Below are 16855 nucleotides of genomic sequence, written 5' to 3' on the forward strand. Positions count from 1 at the left end.
GTCTCTTTAGCCACAAATCCAAACGTTCCCAAGCCCCTGGCTACTTCAAAGCATCCCTCAAAAATAATAGGCTTCCTGCCAGCATAAGGATTCACTCTATGCTGGAGTTTATAGACCCACAGAAGAGGCAGCTACAACCACAATACTGTAATTGTTTAGAGACCCAGCATAACAAATTACACAGTTCACACAACTTCTCTATTGTCACAGCTATGGTTTTTCACCTACACTTAGCACTCTTACCATTTTTTCATGGGTGCATTCTGAGCAGATATGCTATATAGTAGGGGTGGCCAAACTGTGGCTTGTGAGCTGCATGCGGCTCTTTTACAGTTAGTGAGGCTCGGAGAGCTCCCGATGCCCCCTCCCTCCCACTTTTTTTGCCTACCAGATTGGGGTGGGAAGCTCGGAGCTTCTGCCCTGATGCAGGGTGGTGGGGCTAGAGGATTCTGTCCAGAGGGGAGAAGTGTCTTGGGGGGTCAGTAAGTTTGGCCACCCTTGCTATATAGTACCTACGAGCAGCTGTTTGGGTATTGCCCCCACCCCCCCACATCACTTGGGATTATGGGTAGCAGATACACCTCCCAAGTATTTAAAAGCAGAAATAAGAATAGCATCTCTCTCTCCTCCTTTCAGCCTTTAGGAGAAATAGCTTGATTAATTTATATGGTTTTTTAAAAGTTTATGTGCATGGATATGTTGTTCTGCTGGGTATGTGAAGAAATTCAAGTAAAAAAATGAATGTTGTCTTTAGTTCGGAAAGTGGTGTGGTCCATGGCACTTTTGATCACATACGGTGGCAAGTTCCATAGTCTAGATCTAGCTCTCCTGAAAGTTCTACCTCCCATCACATTCATAAACCTTCCTGTATCTGTCAACAGTTTTTGCATCAATGGAATGTAGGTGTCATAGCAACTGTGGCTGTGGAGGGAGATGTGGCATTTCAAATAGCTGTGGAGGGCTTTGGACGTCAGGATAGTAACCTTAAATTGTACTTTGCATTACATGGGAAGCCAAGGCAGAGCAGAGCTCAAAGGGGCTATGTTCATTGCTGAGTAGATGGGCTGCTGCACTTTGAACTGATTGGAGCTTTTCTGACTATGGCGTCTCTCTTAGATAGGCAGCTGGGCCATGCAAATACATATCCAGCAAAAAAAAGGTGCTGGGAGTGTTAAACCAAGTCATTCATCAACCAAGTCATTCATCTTCTGGAGGATGTAGCTGGAAAGGCCCTGTGTGATAGTTTATATACAGGGCATAGATGTCCCCAGAGGTCAGGCACATAGAGTTGGCACCCTTAACTTGTGGGAAAGTGCATTGTGGGATGTCTAAACTCACAGAGCTATGGGAAGGACGACGACTAACTTTTCCAGATAAAATGGCAAGGTTAGAGTTGCTCAGCACCACAGCAAAATAGTTCCATGCCTAACCAGTAACAGGGACCAAGCCGTGTATACAACTAGCAGGTATGGGATTAAGACCTATACTTTTAAGGGCTATAGCTTCCCTGGGGGAGGGGTGCTGCAGAAGAAGCCCATGATCTATTATGGGTCACTCAATGAATAAAGATCCTTTTCAAGTACCTTGGACCTAGAGTGACCACTGAATACCACAGCAGGGACAGTGCAAGGAGAAGTAAGATTCACCAGTTAACCAACTATTAATAGTTCCAGAGGGGTAGCCGTGTTAGTCTGTATACAGCAAAAACAACGAGAGTCCTGTAGCATCTTAAAGACTAGCAAAGTTCTGCAGGCATAAGTTTACGTTGGCTGCAACCCACTTCATCAGATGCATCTGTTGTTTCAACTATTAACAGTGTGTTGTATGGTTACAAATCATGTTTTTTAGCCAACAGTGCCTGTAAAGTGGTGAAGGAAATGGTAAAAATGTACTGTGAGGGTGAGGCCTAAATCAAGTTCTGTTCGATCCAAGCTCCACCTTTTTCCAGTGCCTTCCAAATCGGGATGACTGTTGTAAAAGTTAAATTCATTTTGTGGCTGCAAACACTTGGGCTTGAATTTTGCATGTGCAACTTGCACCCTCAAAACACAGGGAGGCCAGGTCTCAGCTCAGCTGAAAATATATTGCACTGTGTATGGAAAGCACTTTCCATTGCAAACATGTAAAAAGAAGTGAGATCCTTCCTAGGAATGAATCATAGTAGATAACTGAATGAAATGACTCAGTCCCTACAATCTTGTAAAATCCAGACAGGTAAACAGAAGTTACAGTGTGCAAAGCTCCGCCTTCTTCATCTCCATATGTGGTACAGGTTGTGCTCTGCCGACTTACCTCTGCTTGTTCTGAAGGAGTGTGGCTCAATTTTCTTCCAGACAGCTGTGGTAGTGCATATCTTCCTTAGATATGCTTTGTATGGTGACGCTGTATCATGATGCAATACGATGGTGCAATATCACATTATTATTTTTATTGTCTATTTATATGGTCCCATATAAAGTGGTGTAAAATGTACTGAACAAACAGCCAATTCCTGGTTCCAAATATCTTGTAATCTAGAGCTGCTACAAAGCAAACTGGCATAGGGCAGAACAAACACAAGGAGGGATGTGGCCAGGTCCCAGTACTTTTACAGCATGATTGCTTGCCACAGTGCTAATGATCGAAAGCCAGATAAGCTCCTCCAAATGACAGTCTGCAGTGAGCTCACAAGTTTGACTTACTTTAACCTGTCTGTAAGTGTCACATAACCCTCTCTTGAACAGTGGTACATTCATATTCTTGACATTTGCAACTCTGGTAGTGACCAGGTCTGAATAAAATAAACTTCACCTGCTATCAAGACAAAGCCTTTTTGTTTTGTTTTATAAGGGCTAAGCAGAGAACATTTATGCTTGTCCTAGTGAAGCAAATCATTTGTAGGCTTAAAGGACAAAGTTCCCTATGTAGGTGATATGGCTCATCTGGCAGCCCTGAACTTTAGTTCTGAGAACACCACCTACGCTTCTGGGCAATGTGCCAAGAGCTGCACCCACATGGGAGTCAGCCCAGCCAAGATGAAAGAAATTAGCACTAGACCAGCATAGCTCTTCTTTCTTTTTCTTTTTCTTTTCTCTCTCTCTCTCTCTCTTTCTCTGAAACCAGTTTAATTTTGGCTCCAGCCCCTAGCTGTCTCTTTTTTTATCTTTTCCTGAAACTTTTCTGAGTTCTTCCTGAGGATTCTGAAAACTTTCTACAACCCCTAAATAAACACCTGAGAAGTCCAACACCATTATGATTACTGCTAATGTTTGGATATAAAACAAGAGCATTAACCAGCAAATGTACATACCCTAAGTCAGCAATAGCACTCCACTCTCATCAGCTTCCTCCCCCCACCTCTCCAGCAGCCTTTGTACCACTTTCCATGCTACTCTCTACAGCTTCCTCAACTATTGCTATTTATTATTTATATTATGGTAGTGCCCAGTAGTGGAGATGCTATTGTGCTAGGCCCTGTACACACAGATAAGGAACAGACAGTTCACATCCCAAAGAGCTAACAGTCGAAAACCATTATGATTAGTGTGATAAGCAAAGGTCACAGCACACCTACCCCCCCTCTAAATCAAGAAATGTGTGTCAGAGCCAGGAATAGATCTTAGGCTTCCTAACTTGGTGTGGGGCTTTAGGCACAAGGCTGTCGTTTCTCCTGAAGTTAGTCTAAGTTCAAGTCCTTATGTTCCAAGTTTCAGCCTGGGGCTGATTTTTAAGTTGGATTTGTAAAACCCAGCAAATAGTGAATTTGTATTGGAAAGGCTGACACACCCTTCACTCTACTGTATGCAACTGCTAGCAGGCACTGCTATAACAATTGCTGCCTTTATAAAATATTTTGGCACCTGATGCTATCTTGTGTGTTCTTTGCTTACGTCATTGCACCTCTGCGCAGTGCGGCTAATGTGTACTCCCCTTGTTGCTTACTACATTATTTTCTAATAGGCGAGTTTCCAGTAATAGCTGAATGTGAAAGACTCCCTCATTTACTCCATATTAATAAATCACTCACGCTCTATGGAGGGCAACGAAGGAGAGTCCAGACAAGATGAGACTGGCTGTCTGAGTAGACTTAGCTAGACTGTGCCATGAGCCTGGCTAAAGCAAAGGGCTATGAGAGGTCCCCCAATGAAGTCAACAAAAGGCTGGTGACACTGTATGGATTGTACCTCATGCTTTTAAAATAAAAACAAAATTAGTCAATTAATTTCACTTACTCTGAAAGTAAAAGTGGGGTTGTGGAAAAGCACTTCAATAATATTCAAAGACCCATGCTGTACAAACCCTCTTAACAAGCCAGCAAGCAGGATAGGCCAGTGACCATTTTAATTTCAGTAGCATTCCAAATTCTCTCACCAGGTAACAAAGAGATGAGGCAAAGGCCAAGGTTTATTTCTGTTGTGCCTCTTTTAAAGACTATTAAGTGGGAGTTATGTATTTTCCATATTAGCTCTGTCACTTAGTGATCATGGTATTGGGAGCAATAACGACTGAGACAATCACACTATGGAAATTTTGGGCCAGAGGCCTGGTCCTGCTAAGTCCTGTTTGGTAGCATAAAGGGTCTCAAAATTGCCCTAAGTTGGTAGCTGAGGATTTCCCCCAACATGGGGAAATCCCTTGGTGGTGTAAAGCTGAGGTAACAACTCTGTGCCATCGCTTTCTGGCCCTTGCCCCTGGTGTAAGTGGCATTCCAGGGATGGGAGAGAGGCACAGATGCAGTGTGCTGCAGCCCAGCAATCAGTGCCACCATAACTGCCCTTAAGGAACCATTGCACGACTTACAGCTAGAGACCAAATAGCCTATCCTCAGGATTGAGGTACGGGGGGGAGGAGGGGTGCCTTCTCCTGCACCTGGGGAGTCAGCCCTCTGAGTGCTAGTCCAGCAGTCTTGTAGAATGTTGGGGTTATATGTAGCTTCACTGCGGGGCTTTTCCACCTCCCTCTTGCAAACTTAAAAGAACTTATGGATGGTATAAACAGCTTGGAACAAGTGTGATCAGGTTTTAACATTTTTATGGTGCTTAGCTGAACTGCTGTCCTGGCAGTGATGAGGTGTTTCTCCTTATTCACACACTGTTTATTGCAGCTCTTGTTCAGTTATGTTTTTAATCTCCAGGAAACTTTGACTAGGACTGTTGCTATTTTCATTCTTGGAGAGGAAGAAACATGCCGTATATACTCCAAAACAGGTTCAACTTGCAAAGGCTTGTTCCAGCCCCCCTGTATTCTTTGCAGTTTCAAACAAGTTAAGGACAGGCTGAACTGTAAAAGATAATTGAATGCTCATACTGGATTGGGCTTGCTTTTGCCACAGTGATCCTGCTAGCTCAAAAACAGCTGTTGGTGAAAATGCTCTGCAAACAACTAAAGGTCATTGGTGGCTGTTAAAGCTACTTATCTCCTGGACTGTATGGACTAGAACAGTGATGATAACGTTTTTGAGCACAAGTGCCAAGAATGAAACATTGATAGTTGTCAGTCACCAAGTTGTCAGTGCTTATGGAGCTCCTATTGCCCCCTGTCTGTGGCATGACCGAAGCGGAGTATCACAATACCCCTGTTCACCATAAACGGATGGAAATCTAGTCCTTTCTTTTCCCTCCAGTCTGATGCTAAAATGGCTCACCTAGCCTTTCAGGTGGATTGCCCCTACACCTCTGTTGCATGGCTAGCCTGCTCTACCCCATGCCAGGAAGCCATCCCTCAACTTTTCGAGACCTGCTTCTGCCTTCCTATCACCTGCTCCCCACTGAAACTGTGTAACTCTAGTCTTCAAGCATTGGGGTAAGGGGACGTGCTGGACTATTTTTCTCACAGAGTCCAGTTTGGGACCCTCATAAACCACAAATGGTGGAAACAGTGGTAGTTTGCCCTACTACCATTTTGCAAGAGTAACATATCTGGTTTCTCTTGGAAAAAACTTTCTGCTTTCATAGGCCACCCAGTATTGTATTCCCTCCTTTTCCTATGGTAATATGGCTCTCAAGCCAAAGAGGCATTCACCTGAACCACAAATCTGTCTGCAGCCTCTGTGCTAGAGCTGGTGGGAAACATTTTGGTGAAATCTTGTTTCATTGGAATTTGCCATTCTGGCAAAAGCAAAACATTTAGTGAAGAAGATTCGATTTCCCTGATGTTCCGATGGAACCCAAGCAAGTTTCTGATGGAATCCTCTCCAGTTTCCAGCCAGCTTGCTTGCTTGGTTCCTTGATAGCTGCCTGCCAGGCTGCTGGGGACCCCAAGATTTCCAAAGTCTGTGGTTCTGGAGCAGTGCCGGGATACATTCCCTTTTGTGAAAAACTTGGAAACATTTCTTTTTTGTTCCTCCTTGGAATGAAACCGAATTTCAAAATATCAAATTCCGTCACAAATGGGAATTTCCTTTCTCCATCCAGCTCTGATGTGGTCATTAATGTACACGGTGTTCACATATTTCCCTGTTTAATGCCTGGGAGACCCAGTCACGCTCCTCCATTCAGCCCCATTTATTTAGTTTGATCCATTCTATTAATGTTGCTGGTGATGAAAAGTGTGGAACAAACCTATACTACCCAATTTACACAACAAAATATCTTATTCATTTCTTGGCTCACGGTGGCAGCCTTTCTAGGGTAGTTTGTACTTCTTCCACTAAGTTTCACAAAACCTCCTCCTAGCAAATATTCCAGATATTTAACCTCTTACTGGTCCTATACATATGTTGTTGGGTGTACTCTTAACTTTGCTATCTGTAGCTTTTAAGATACCTTCCTCAGTTGTTCAAGGTGCTCTAGGTAGTACTATGAATGACCATGTCATCCAAATAGAGACCACTGCGTAGGACTCATCTCCTGTAAAAGACATCTCCTATAACCTTTGAAACATAGTCAGTGCTCTATGTAGTTCAAAAGCAAGGACAGTAAAGTGATTCAGACTATAAAGAAATTTTAATGCAGAGTACTCCTTTGACTCTTGGAATAAAGGTATTTTTCCAGTAACCCTAGCTTAGATTCAGGGTTGAGTTATACTTAGCTCTTCCTGTACGCTCGATCAGTTCATCAGTGAGAAGTATTATATGTGAGTCAGCTTTGACAGCACTGTAAGATTTAGAAAATCGGTAGCTTTGTATCTTTCCTTCTTTGGTATCAAAGCTGTTGAGCTTGAAGGATTGATCCATCCTGTATTTAGCATTGCCACATCGTATTCTGAATGCTAGACATTAACTGGTTTTCTACCCTTTTAACTCATAAATAGATGAACAAATGTTCTCTGACATATGAAAAAAAAGTAAAAACAAATTTCTCCTCAAATTATCTTGAGACCTTGTATGCCAAATGTCAGCCCCAAATGATGTGTTAATGTGGTTAATGATTAAAACAGTTTTGGTTTTGGCAATGTGCATGGTAGACTGTATTTTTAATACCAGTGCATAGGGAGTTAGGAACACAACCTGGGTTACCATAAACAGTAATCTCACTCATTGTGTATTAGAAGAAGAAGTTGCATCACTTGTTTGACATTACCACCAAATGGAGTGAAAGACTCAAAGTTGTGCCAAAATCTAGTTTTCCAAAATAGCAAAATAGTGCAGAATCTTGAGACCACTGGGCCAGCTAAATTAGTCTTCAGCTGATGTGTCATGCCTGGAGAATCTAAAGCCAATTTCCCAATGTCATCTTTTGTTGCAGTCAGTATTATTGCAGTAAATTGCACATTTGTCTGCAGATGCTTAGTATTGTGTGGATTTTTTCAGGTGGATAAACTTGAAAATATCATCAAAACACAAAATTAAATCACAGTTTCATGCTGTTCTTTGAATATCTATCTAGAAAGTTCATACAACACTCAGAGTACAGAAACTACCTATGAAAGGTATAGGTAGGTTATTTATTATATATTATCAGTTGATGGTCACCATTTCATGTGGTATCACTTGCCTTGGACCAGTCACTCGTGGCAGAAGAGCAGAAGAACAATTTCTTTCTTTTATGTTTTGTAAGGAGACTCATAATGCAACCTTCCCCAACCTCCATAAAGAGGAACTCTGCACAGTGGCTCAGTCTCTTCCTTGCCGACATACTTCCCCATGGCAAGTATTTCCCCTGATAGCTCATATTCTTTACAAATACGGTGAATTAGAGCAAAAGGATTCTATATAAAAAGGAACTGGGGGCTTGACTCACCCCCTTCATCACACCAGTATTCCATTGTCAGATAAAACTGGTGTAACAAAATGGTGAGACCGATTCTAGATGTTTCTAGTGCTGAGGTGTACAGTATAGATTATGGGTTACACACACTTTCTAGGAGTAAGTGAATGCAATGATTCCTAGAACAAAAGTTTTGAAATCTCTCTTTTGAATTGCTCCCTGTACTGTTTGGAGCCAAAATAATTCTATTGCGTGAGCTATGCTGTCTGCCCGGTGCTAGGATACAAGATGTGGACCTAAGGCTGAAGAAGAGCTTAGCGGGAGTTGGAAAGAATCCACTGATTGTCCTTCATGTGGAAACAAATGATACAGCTAGATTCTCACTGGAACAAATCAAGAGAGCTATGCCAGGCTGGGAAAGACTCTGAAGGAAATGGAAGCTCAGGTGATCTTCAGTGGGATTCTGCCTGTTCCCAAAAGGAGGACAATAAAGGTGTGACAAGAATATGATGATCAACAGATGATTTAAGCAGTGGTGCTATAAGGAGGGCATTGGGATGTATGGCCACTGAGAAGCATTCATGGACAGAGGACTGTTCTCTTGGGATGGACTTCACCTGAGTAGGGAGGGAAATAGACTTCTGGGATGGAGGTTGGCGCAACTGATTATGCTTTAAACTAGGAATTTGGAGGAGATAGTTGGGAGATGCCCGGGTGATCACCACACCAGATTTTAACAGTGAGAAAGAGGAAAATGAAATAGGAAAGGATATAGAAGTAGGTAGGAGAATGGACATGAAGAGGAAGGGTGATATAGATGCTAGTCTAATAGGTGATACTGGCAGTAGAATGACTGTGGTGAATCAGGTAAGGAATGTGAGCAAAGCCAAACAGAAAAAAGTTAAGATGTTTGTACACCCATGTGAGGAGTCTGGGTAACAAAATGGAGAAACTAGAGTTGGTGCAGGAAATGAAACCAGATATTATAGGGATAACAGAAACATGGTGGAATAGTAGTCATGACTGGAATACACCTATTGATGGGTATGTGCTGTTTAGGAAAGACAGAAATAAAGGCAAAGGTGGTGGAGTAGTGTTGTGTATCAATGATGAAGTAGACTGTAAAGAAATTAGAAGTGATGCAATGGATAAGACAGAGTCTGTCTGGGCAAAAATCACATTTGGGAAGAAAACTGCTAGAGCTTCCCCTGGGATAGTGCTTCAGGTGTGCTACAGACCACTGGTATTCGATTCGGATATGGATAGAGACCTCCTTAATTTTTTTAATTAAGTAAATACTATTGGGAACTGAGTGATTATGGGAGATTTTAATTTCCCAGATATAGACTGGAGGACAGGTGCTAGTAGTAATAATAGGGCCCAGATTTTCTGGATGTGATAGCTGACAGATTCCTTCGTCAAATAGTTGCTGAACCAACAAGAGGGGATGCCGTTTTAGATTTGGTATGGGTGAGTAGTGAGGATCTCATAGAAGAACTGGTTGTAGGGGACAACCTTGGCTCAAGCGACCATGAGCTGATTCAGTTCAAACTAAATGGAAGGATAAACAAAAATAGATCTGTGGCTAGGGTCTTTGATTTCAAAAGGGCTAACTTTAAAAAATTAAGGGAATTAGTTGGGGAAGTGGACTGGACTGAAGAACTCATGGATCTAAAGGTGGAGGAGGCTTGGAATTACTTCAAGTCAGAATTGCAAGAACTATCTGAAGCCTTCATCCCAAGGAAGGGGAAAAAATCATAGGCAAGGGTTGTAGACCAAGCTGAATGAGCAAGCATCTCAGACAGGTGATTAAAAGAAAGCAGAAAGCCTACAAATAGTGGAAGATGGGAGGAATCAGCAAGGAAAGCTACCTCTTGGATGTCAGAACATGTAGAGACAAAGTGAGAAATGCCAAAAGCCAAGTAGAGTTGGACCTTGCAAAGGGAATTAAAAACAATAGTAAAAGGTTCTATAGCAATATAAACAGGAAGAAAACAAAGAAAGAAGAAGTGGGACTGCTAAGCACTGAGGATGGAGTGGAGGTTAAGGACAATCTAGGCATGGCCCAATACCTAAACAAATACTTTGCCTCAGTTTTTAATGAGGATAATGAAGAGCTTAGGGATAGTGGCAGGGGGGCTAATGGGTTTGAGGATATAGAGGTAGAAATTACCACATCTGAGATAAAAGCAAAACTCAAATTGCTTAATGGAACTAAATCAGGAAGCCCAGATAATCTCCATCCAAGGATATTAAAAGAACTGATACATGAAACTGCAAGCCCATTAGCAAGGATTTTTAATGAATCTGTAAACTCAGGGGTTGTACCATATGACTGGAGAAATGCTAACATAGTTCCTATTTCTAAGAAAGGGGAAAAAAAGCCATCTGCGAAATTACAGGCTGTTAGTTTGACCTCAATAGTATGCAAAGTGTTGGAAAAAATTTTGAAGGAGAAAGTAGGTAAGGATATCGAGGTTAACGATAATTGGGACAAAAAAACCCCATGGCTTTACAAAGATAGATCGTGACAGACCAACCTGATCTCCTTTTTTGAGAAGATAAAAGATTTTTTAGACAATGAGAATGCAGTGGATCTAATTTACCTAGATTTAAGTAAGGCATTTGATACGGTTTCACATAGAGACTTATTAATTAAATTGGAAAACATGGGGATTAATATGAAAATTGGAAGGTGGATAAGGAACTGGTTAAAGGGGAGACTACCACGGGTCATACTGAAAGGTGAACTGTCAGGCTTAAGCCAGGTTACTAAAGGAGTTCCTCAGGGATTGGTCTTGGGACCAATATTATTTAACCTTTTTATTACTGACCTTGGCACAAAAAGTGGGAATGTGCTAATAAAGTTTGCGGATGACACAAAGTTGGGAGGTATTGCCAATACAAAGAATGATCAGGATATCATACAGGAAGATCTGGATGACCTTGTAAACTGGAGTAATAGAAATAGGATGAAATTTAATAGTGGAAAGTGCAAGATAATGTACTTAGGGACTAATAACAAGAATTTTTGCTATAAGCCGAGGACACATCAGTTGGAAGTGACAGAGGAAGAGAAGGACTTGGGCATATTGGTTAATCACAGGATGACTATGAGCTGGCAATGTGATGTGGCCATGAAAAAAGCTAATGCAGTCCTAGGATGCATCAGGTGAGGTATTTCCAGTAGAGATAGGGAGGTGTTAGTACTGTTATACAAGGCGTTGGTCAGACCTCATCTGGAATATTGTGTGCAGTTCTGGTCTCCCATGTTTAAAAAAGATTAATTCAAACTGGAACAGGTGCAGATAAGGGCTACTAGGATGATCTGAGGAATGGAAAACCTGCCTTATGAGAGGAGATTCAAAGAGCTTGGCTTGTTTAGCCTAACCAAAAGAAGGTTGAGGGGAGATATAATTGCTCTCTATAAATACATCAGAGAGATAAATACCAGGGAGAGAAGAGAGTTATTTAAGTTCAGCACCAATGTGGACACAAGAACAAATGGATATAAACTGGCCATCAGTAAGTTTAGACTTGAAATTTGATGAAGGTTTCTAACCATCAGGGGAGTGAAGTTCTGGAACAGCCTTTCAAGGGGAGTAGTGGGGACAAGAAACCTAGCTGGCTTCAAGACTGAGCTTAATAAGTTTATGGAGGGGATGGTATGATGGGACAGCCTAATTTGGCAATTGACTGATTTTAGATTACGAGTGGTAAATATGCCCAATGGCCTGTGAAGGGATGTTAGATGAGGTGGGTTCTGAGTTACTACAGAGAATTCTTTGTGGGTGTTTGGCTGGTGAATCTTCCCCACATGCTCAGGGTTTGGCTGATTGCCATATTTGGGGTCGGGAAGGAATTTTCCCCAAAGCAGATTGGCATAAACCTTGGGGGATTTTTGCCTTCCTCTGTAACACGGATCACGGGTCACTTGCTAGTGGATTCTCTGTACCTTGAAGTCCTCAAATAATGATTTAAAAACTTCAATAACTCAGTCTTAGGTTAGAGGTCTATTACAGGAATGGGTGGGTGAAATTCTGTAGCCTGCGTTGTGCAGGAGGTCAGACTAGATGATCATAATGGTCCCTTCTGACTTTATAGTCTGAATCTATGAGTTTAGTTGGTTTATGACAAGCTAGTGGAATGTTTCAGCAGGAAAAAAACATGGCTGCAGGCTGCAAGGTATTTTCCATAAGGTTTAATAATGGTCACAAGACAGTGAAACAAGCCATACAAGGTAACAGAAAGTACAACAGAGCTCACCAGCTGGAAGTTCAATCCTGTTCTATAGCCCCTCAGTGTAGTACCCAGTCTTCCCCCTTCCCAAAGGCATCCTACGTCCTGGCTTCCAGGCAGATGCTCATGCAGCTCTTCTCCTGAGCACTTGTGCAAGGGAAGGGCAATGATCACCTGGAGTTAACCCTTTGTTCGCTGGGGACCAGGTGATGCCCTTATAAACTGTCACATGATGTGAGGTAGTTGTTAGGCTTTCACATTTAAAATACTTTCCTTTGGTTTTGCTTGGGTGGGAAAAATACAGTGTAGCCAAAGATCAGAAAAGAAATGATATTGCATACAATGCACTTTAGGTAAGGCTTTTATTTCACCAATTTTACAGCAATCTTTTTTTTATTGTAAACAGCTTGGATTTCTAAACGGACCAACCGACAAAACCCCTTTGATTCATGGCTCTATAAAACCATGCAGAAGGAGGAAGTGTTTGAGATAAGAAGATAAATTGGTGCGTTACTGTATAACCATTCTGTGTCCTTTGAAGATGACTTTTAATAATATCTATTCATGTAGTTTGCACACAGAAGAAAATAAAAGTGTTGGCTTTGATTGTTTAATTATTTTCGCCTGAAATTTGACATTTGCCACTGGCTTAGGTTTACTGACTAATTCAAGAGTTTTCTTTTGGACTATCTTAACCAGTTTGAGCTTTATTCTTCACAGTGCCCAAGCAGAGCCTTGGGTGAGACCAGTGGATGGGGACTTTCAGGAGATTATAGCTGATCCAATTGGAGTGAACTCTCTCAACATGATGTTACCCAAGGCAGGGGTGCTGATGGCAGGGGCCTCAGAAAACAGCATTTCAGGGAGTTTTGAATTTCTATAATCCTCTGTTTTAATGACAAAATATTCATGGCATTTATATGACCTGAGTCTGCTCCCTTATTGAATTTGCTTTGTTCTTCTTGCCTTATACCTGAGCTGGCTACCTGTGTGGTGAATCATGATCTAGCTTCCCTTAAAGGCAGTCTAACAGAAGAATCCCTTATACTTGTTAACTCTCAGGAGTCAGTATGAGAAAGGAGGTGGATGACTGTTGCTGAGTTGTGAAGGATCTCTCTTCTCAACACTAAAACCCGTGTTGATCCTCCTTTTCCCATTAAACATGCACAGTCTAATAAGGACCACTGCACCAGCCAGAACTGCCACGGTTGATGGAGTTGCATCAATGGATTCTGGCTCAATCCTGTGAATTCATGGATCTCTGGAGTGACCCCGCAGGTGACACCAAATAGGATCAGGGCATGTTCTCCTTCATGGAGAGTTTGAGAGCCTGGTTTGCTGGGGTGGCCATCCTGGTGACAAGGCCATAGAGCATGCAATGCTGTTTTTGAATATAATGAGTAACTGAGGGAAGGTCAGATCATTGTGGGATTGTGACATTTCGCACAAATTCAAACTACTTTGTGCTCAAGATTTGGCACTGAAGTGCATATGGAATGCCTGAACTTTGTCTCAGCGCAAAGACATTTTTGCATCCATAAGTGAGACATGGACTTCATGCAGCAGACAGCAAGACTTGCTAGTGGAAGAATGTTCAGGTTGCTGTGACCGTTTGAACTCTGCTTACAGCCTAGGTGGGTGAACTTGTCAACACTCCATGGTACTCAACCTCACCCGCATGAGGGGTTCTGGTGGCCCAGTTCCGAGGTTCTGAACCTTGCTCTTCTGCCATGAGGTATTCAACCTCATAGTGCAGATAGCACCTTGGAGACATTGCGAGGCTGGAATTCTGTGACTTCTCCACAAGCAAGACAGTGTCATTGGCATAGTCTTGGTTGGTAAACATTGTGACTGGGCTTAGGGGGAAATCCAGACCAGTGAGGGGTTGTCACCTCTTACCCTGTAACCTTGGCTGCCTCACAATGTTTTGCGACTGTAGCTCCCTGCCTGGGATACTTACAATCAGCAACAAGCACGCAGGTCAGATCCTGTGTGTCTCTGTATAACTGCAATCCTGGCCCAGCAACTCTAACCCCTGTATCCTCCCAGCAACACACCAGTCACAATCCCTGATCTCTACTTGCCTTGGTTACTACTTGCAGAGTGTCCCTAACAAGCACTCTGAATTTTCCCAAAAGTATGTGTTCTGTGTAATGTCCAGCCCTATCCTGGACAAATTAGAGAAATAAGGTTCATTTTTCCTCTAAAGACCTAAAAGCACATCACAGCATATTAACTTAATGGAGATAAATCCAGCCTTACATTTAAACACAGCCCTGAGTTGGTTTATAATAAAAGTAAAACAAAATATTTAACAATAGGACCTGGGTTAAGTGATGCCAAGTAAAAGAAATAAAGTTAGAAACAGTGACAGGAAAATAACAGTGAAAACATGCATCTAAAAGTCTAAAACTTAATCTAGCAAGGCACAGGCTCTGTTTAAAATGTTTTTCTCACCTCTATTCAGTTTCCAGAGACTTCAATCCCCCCTTGGTTGAAGGACCCATCTTTCTCAGCTTGTAAGAACTCTGGCCTTTTGCATCTGTCTAGTGATGGATGCCAAAGATGACTTCTCTGCCTTTGCTTCTATCTTCCAAAGTTCAATGAATTTGTCTCAAGAGGAAGGATGACCTCAGGCTGCTCTTCCCTTCCTGTGGGCTTCCCATCCTCCTATATGTAAATTGGATTTCCACTGTTTTGATTCCACGATGCTTAATTTACTTAGAAGATAGGTAGAAAGCTGCCTTTTCTCCTGTCTGCAGGGATATCTGTTTCTCCCTGTCTGGCCACAGACTTTAAAACATAATATCATTAAGTATCCATATGTCCTCATATCGTGTTAATACAGACATTTCACAATGACTTTAATCAACTGTGTGTCATTAGCTTTCAGAAAAGACCTCGTTCTATATAGTTACCATATATATAATACCATAATACTGTATACAATCGGTTGATTCAATTGCTTATCACTTGAGGTTCAACCCCTTTGTCTTTATCAAACCTTTGCAATGTATTCTTTGAGAAGTAAAACTCAGACCAAACTTCTGTCGGTTGTAGACGCCATGCTATCTTCTATGTCACTTGTTAGTATGAGATTTGCCTCCACCTTTTGTTAGCTTGATGGGTCTGTTTATTCAAGATGTAAATACATTCTCACTGACTTTCAAATACTTTGGAAGTAATTCCCAAGTGGGGAAAATGCATTCCTTTGTCTAGGGCAGACTTATTTACTGACTCCCCCGGCATGCCTGACTTAAACACACTTTAGTAATCATTCCAGCACATGCCCATAATTCTTGATATACACCACATACATACATCACACAAGAATGTTAATGATCAGTGAGTTGTTAGTTTTCCAATGACATATTACATGACACCTTATAGATACAGATTATAACCATAGTGTGTTGGGGTACACTGAATTGGTCAGGCCAGTTGAAACTCTTTACCTGATACCAATGGGTCCCTGACCCTCTGGCAGGCTGCAACTTGGAGACTTTGCAGGGCGGGGCTGAAATTCTCTGACTTCTCCAAAAGTAAGGCGGTGTTGTCTGCGTCGTCTTGGTCAGTAAACACTTCTCGACTAACCTTGATTCTGACACGTGGAGTGGCAAGACCTAATATCCAGTCAACATCTTGACAGAATAGTACTGGGATGAGAATGCATCTCTGTCGCACACCTCAGGTTGAGTAGAAATTTGGCAAAAGCTGTCAGCCAATGCACACTCTCACATAGATACTCATGTCAAGATTGTGCCCCAGATTTAGCAGAACATCTGGAACGCCAGCTCAATTCAGTATGAACTGAAGTGCTGACCTGTTGACCAAATCAAAAGCTACTTTGATGTTGATATATGCCACATGAACCAGGGGGTTAAATTCTTGCTTTGCTTTTGGACAGGTTTCAAATGGGAAAGATTTTAAAAGAGGCTACTCCTCTTCCTTCAGTCTCCTTCATATTCATTAAAGCAGTGATTTCCAGCCTTTTTGTCTCAAGGGCCACAAATATAATTTTTACAAACCTGAAGGGCCACCAGTCTATCAACTCATAAAAAATATATTTGACATATACACGTATATATAAGGACTGCAAATCAGTACAAATTTAAAATAAATATTTTGATGCTACTGTGCTCATTTTTACATTCACTATTTATATCTACAAATTACTCACAAAGCACTAGTGTAGATGAGTGCCTGTCACTACACACTGAAGTACATGGCCTGGCAACTAAGTCATGGTGGGCGGCCTGCCAAGTGCAGGCCAAACCATAAGGCACTGATTTTTAGAGTTCTGCCCCTCAAGCATGGTAGGTCCTGGCTGCTCCACCAGTAGTGTCCCCGCCTCACTGCAGCCAGACGGAAGGAGTTCAGTGAGGAGGCTGCCTCCTTGCTGATCTTCTGTCCCCCTGGCTGCAGCAGGGAAACTGCACGTCTTGTAGTCCTGTGTGCTCCAACTGGGTCCCTAGGCAGTGGCTTCTTTC

At 42.1% G+C, this 16855-nt stretch overlaps 1 long non-coding RNA gene across 1 annotated transcript in view; it reads left to right on the forward strand.

Moving 5' to 3' along the window:
* LOC137151109 (uncharacterized) overlaps positions 1 to 12961 on the forward strand; it is a 97465-nt gene extending 84504 nt beyond the window's left edge. Inside the window, exon 3 of the long non-coding RNA XR_010919180.1 lies at positions 12772 to 12961. This is a non-coding gene — a long non-coding RNA (uncharacterized lncRNA). The remainder of the gene's footprint in view (positions 1 to 12771) is intronic.
* The last annotated feature ends 3894 nt before the right edge of the window (positions 12962 to 16855 follow it).

The sequence above is a fragment of the Emydura macquarii genome, unplaced genomic scaffold (assembly GCF_026122565.2).
Source record: "Emydura macquarii macquarii isolate MOO-44397 ecotype Brisbane River unplaced genomic scaffold, CSIRO-AGI_Emac_v2 contig_1043, whole genome shotgun sequence".
In the NCBI taxonomy this organism is placed as follows: Eukaryota; Metazoa; Chordata; order Testudines; family Chelidae; genus Emydura; species Emydura macquarii.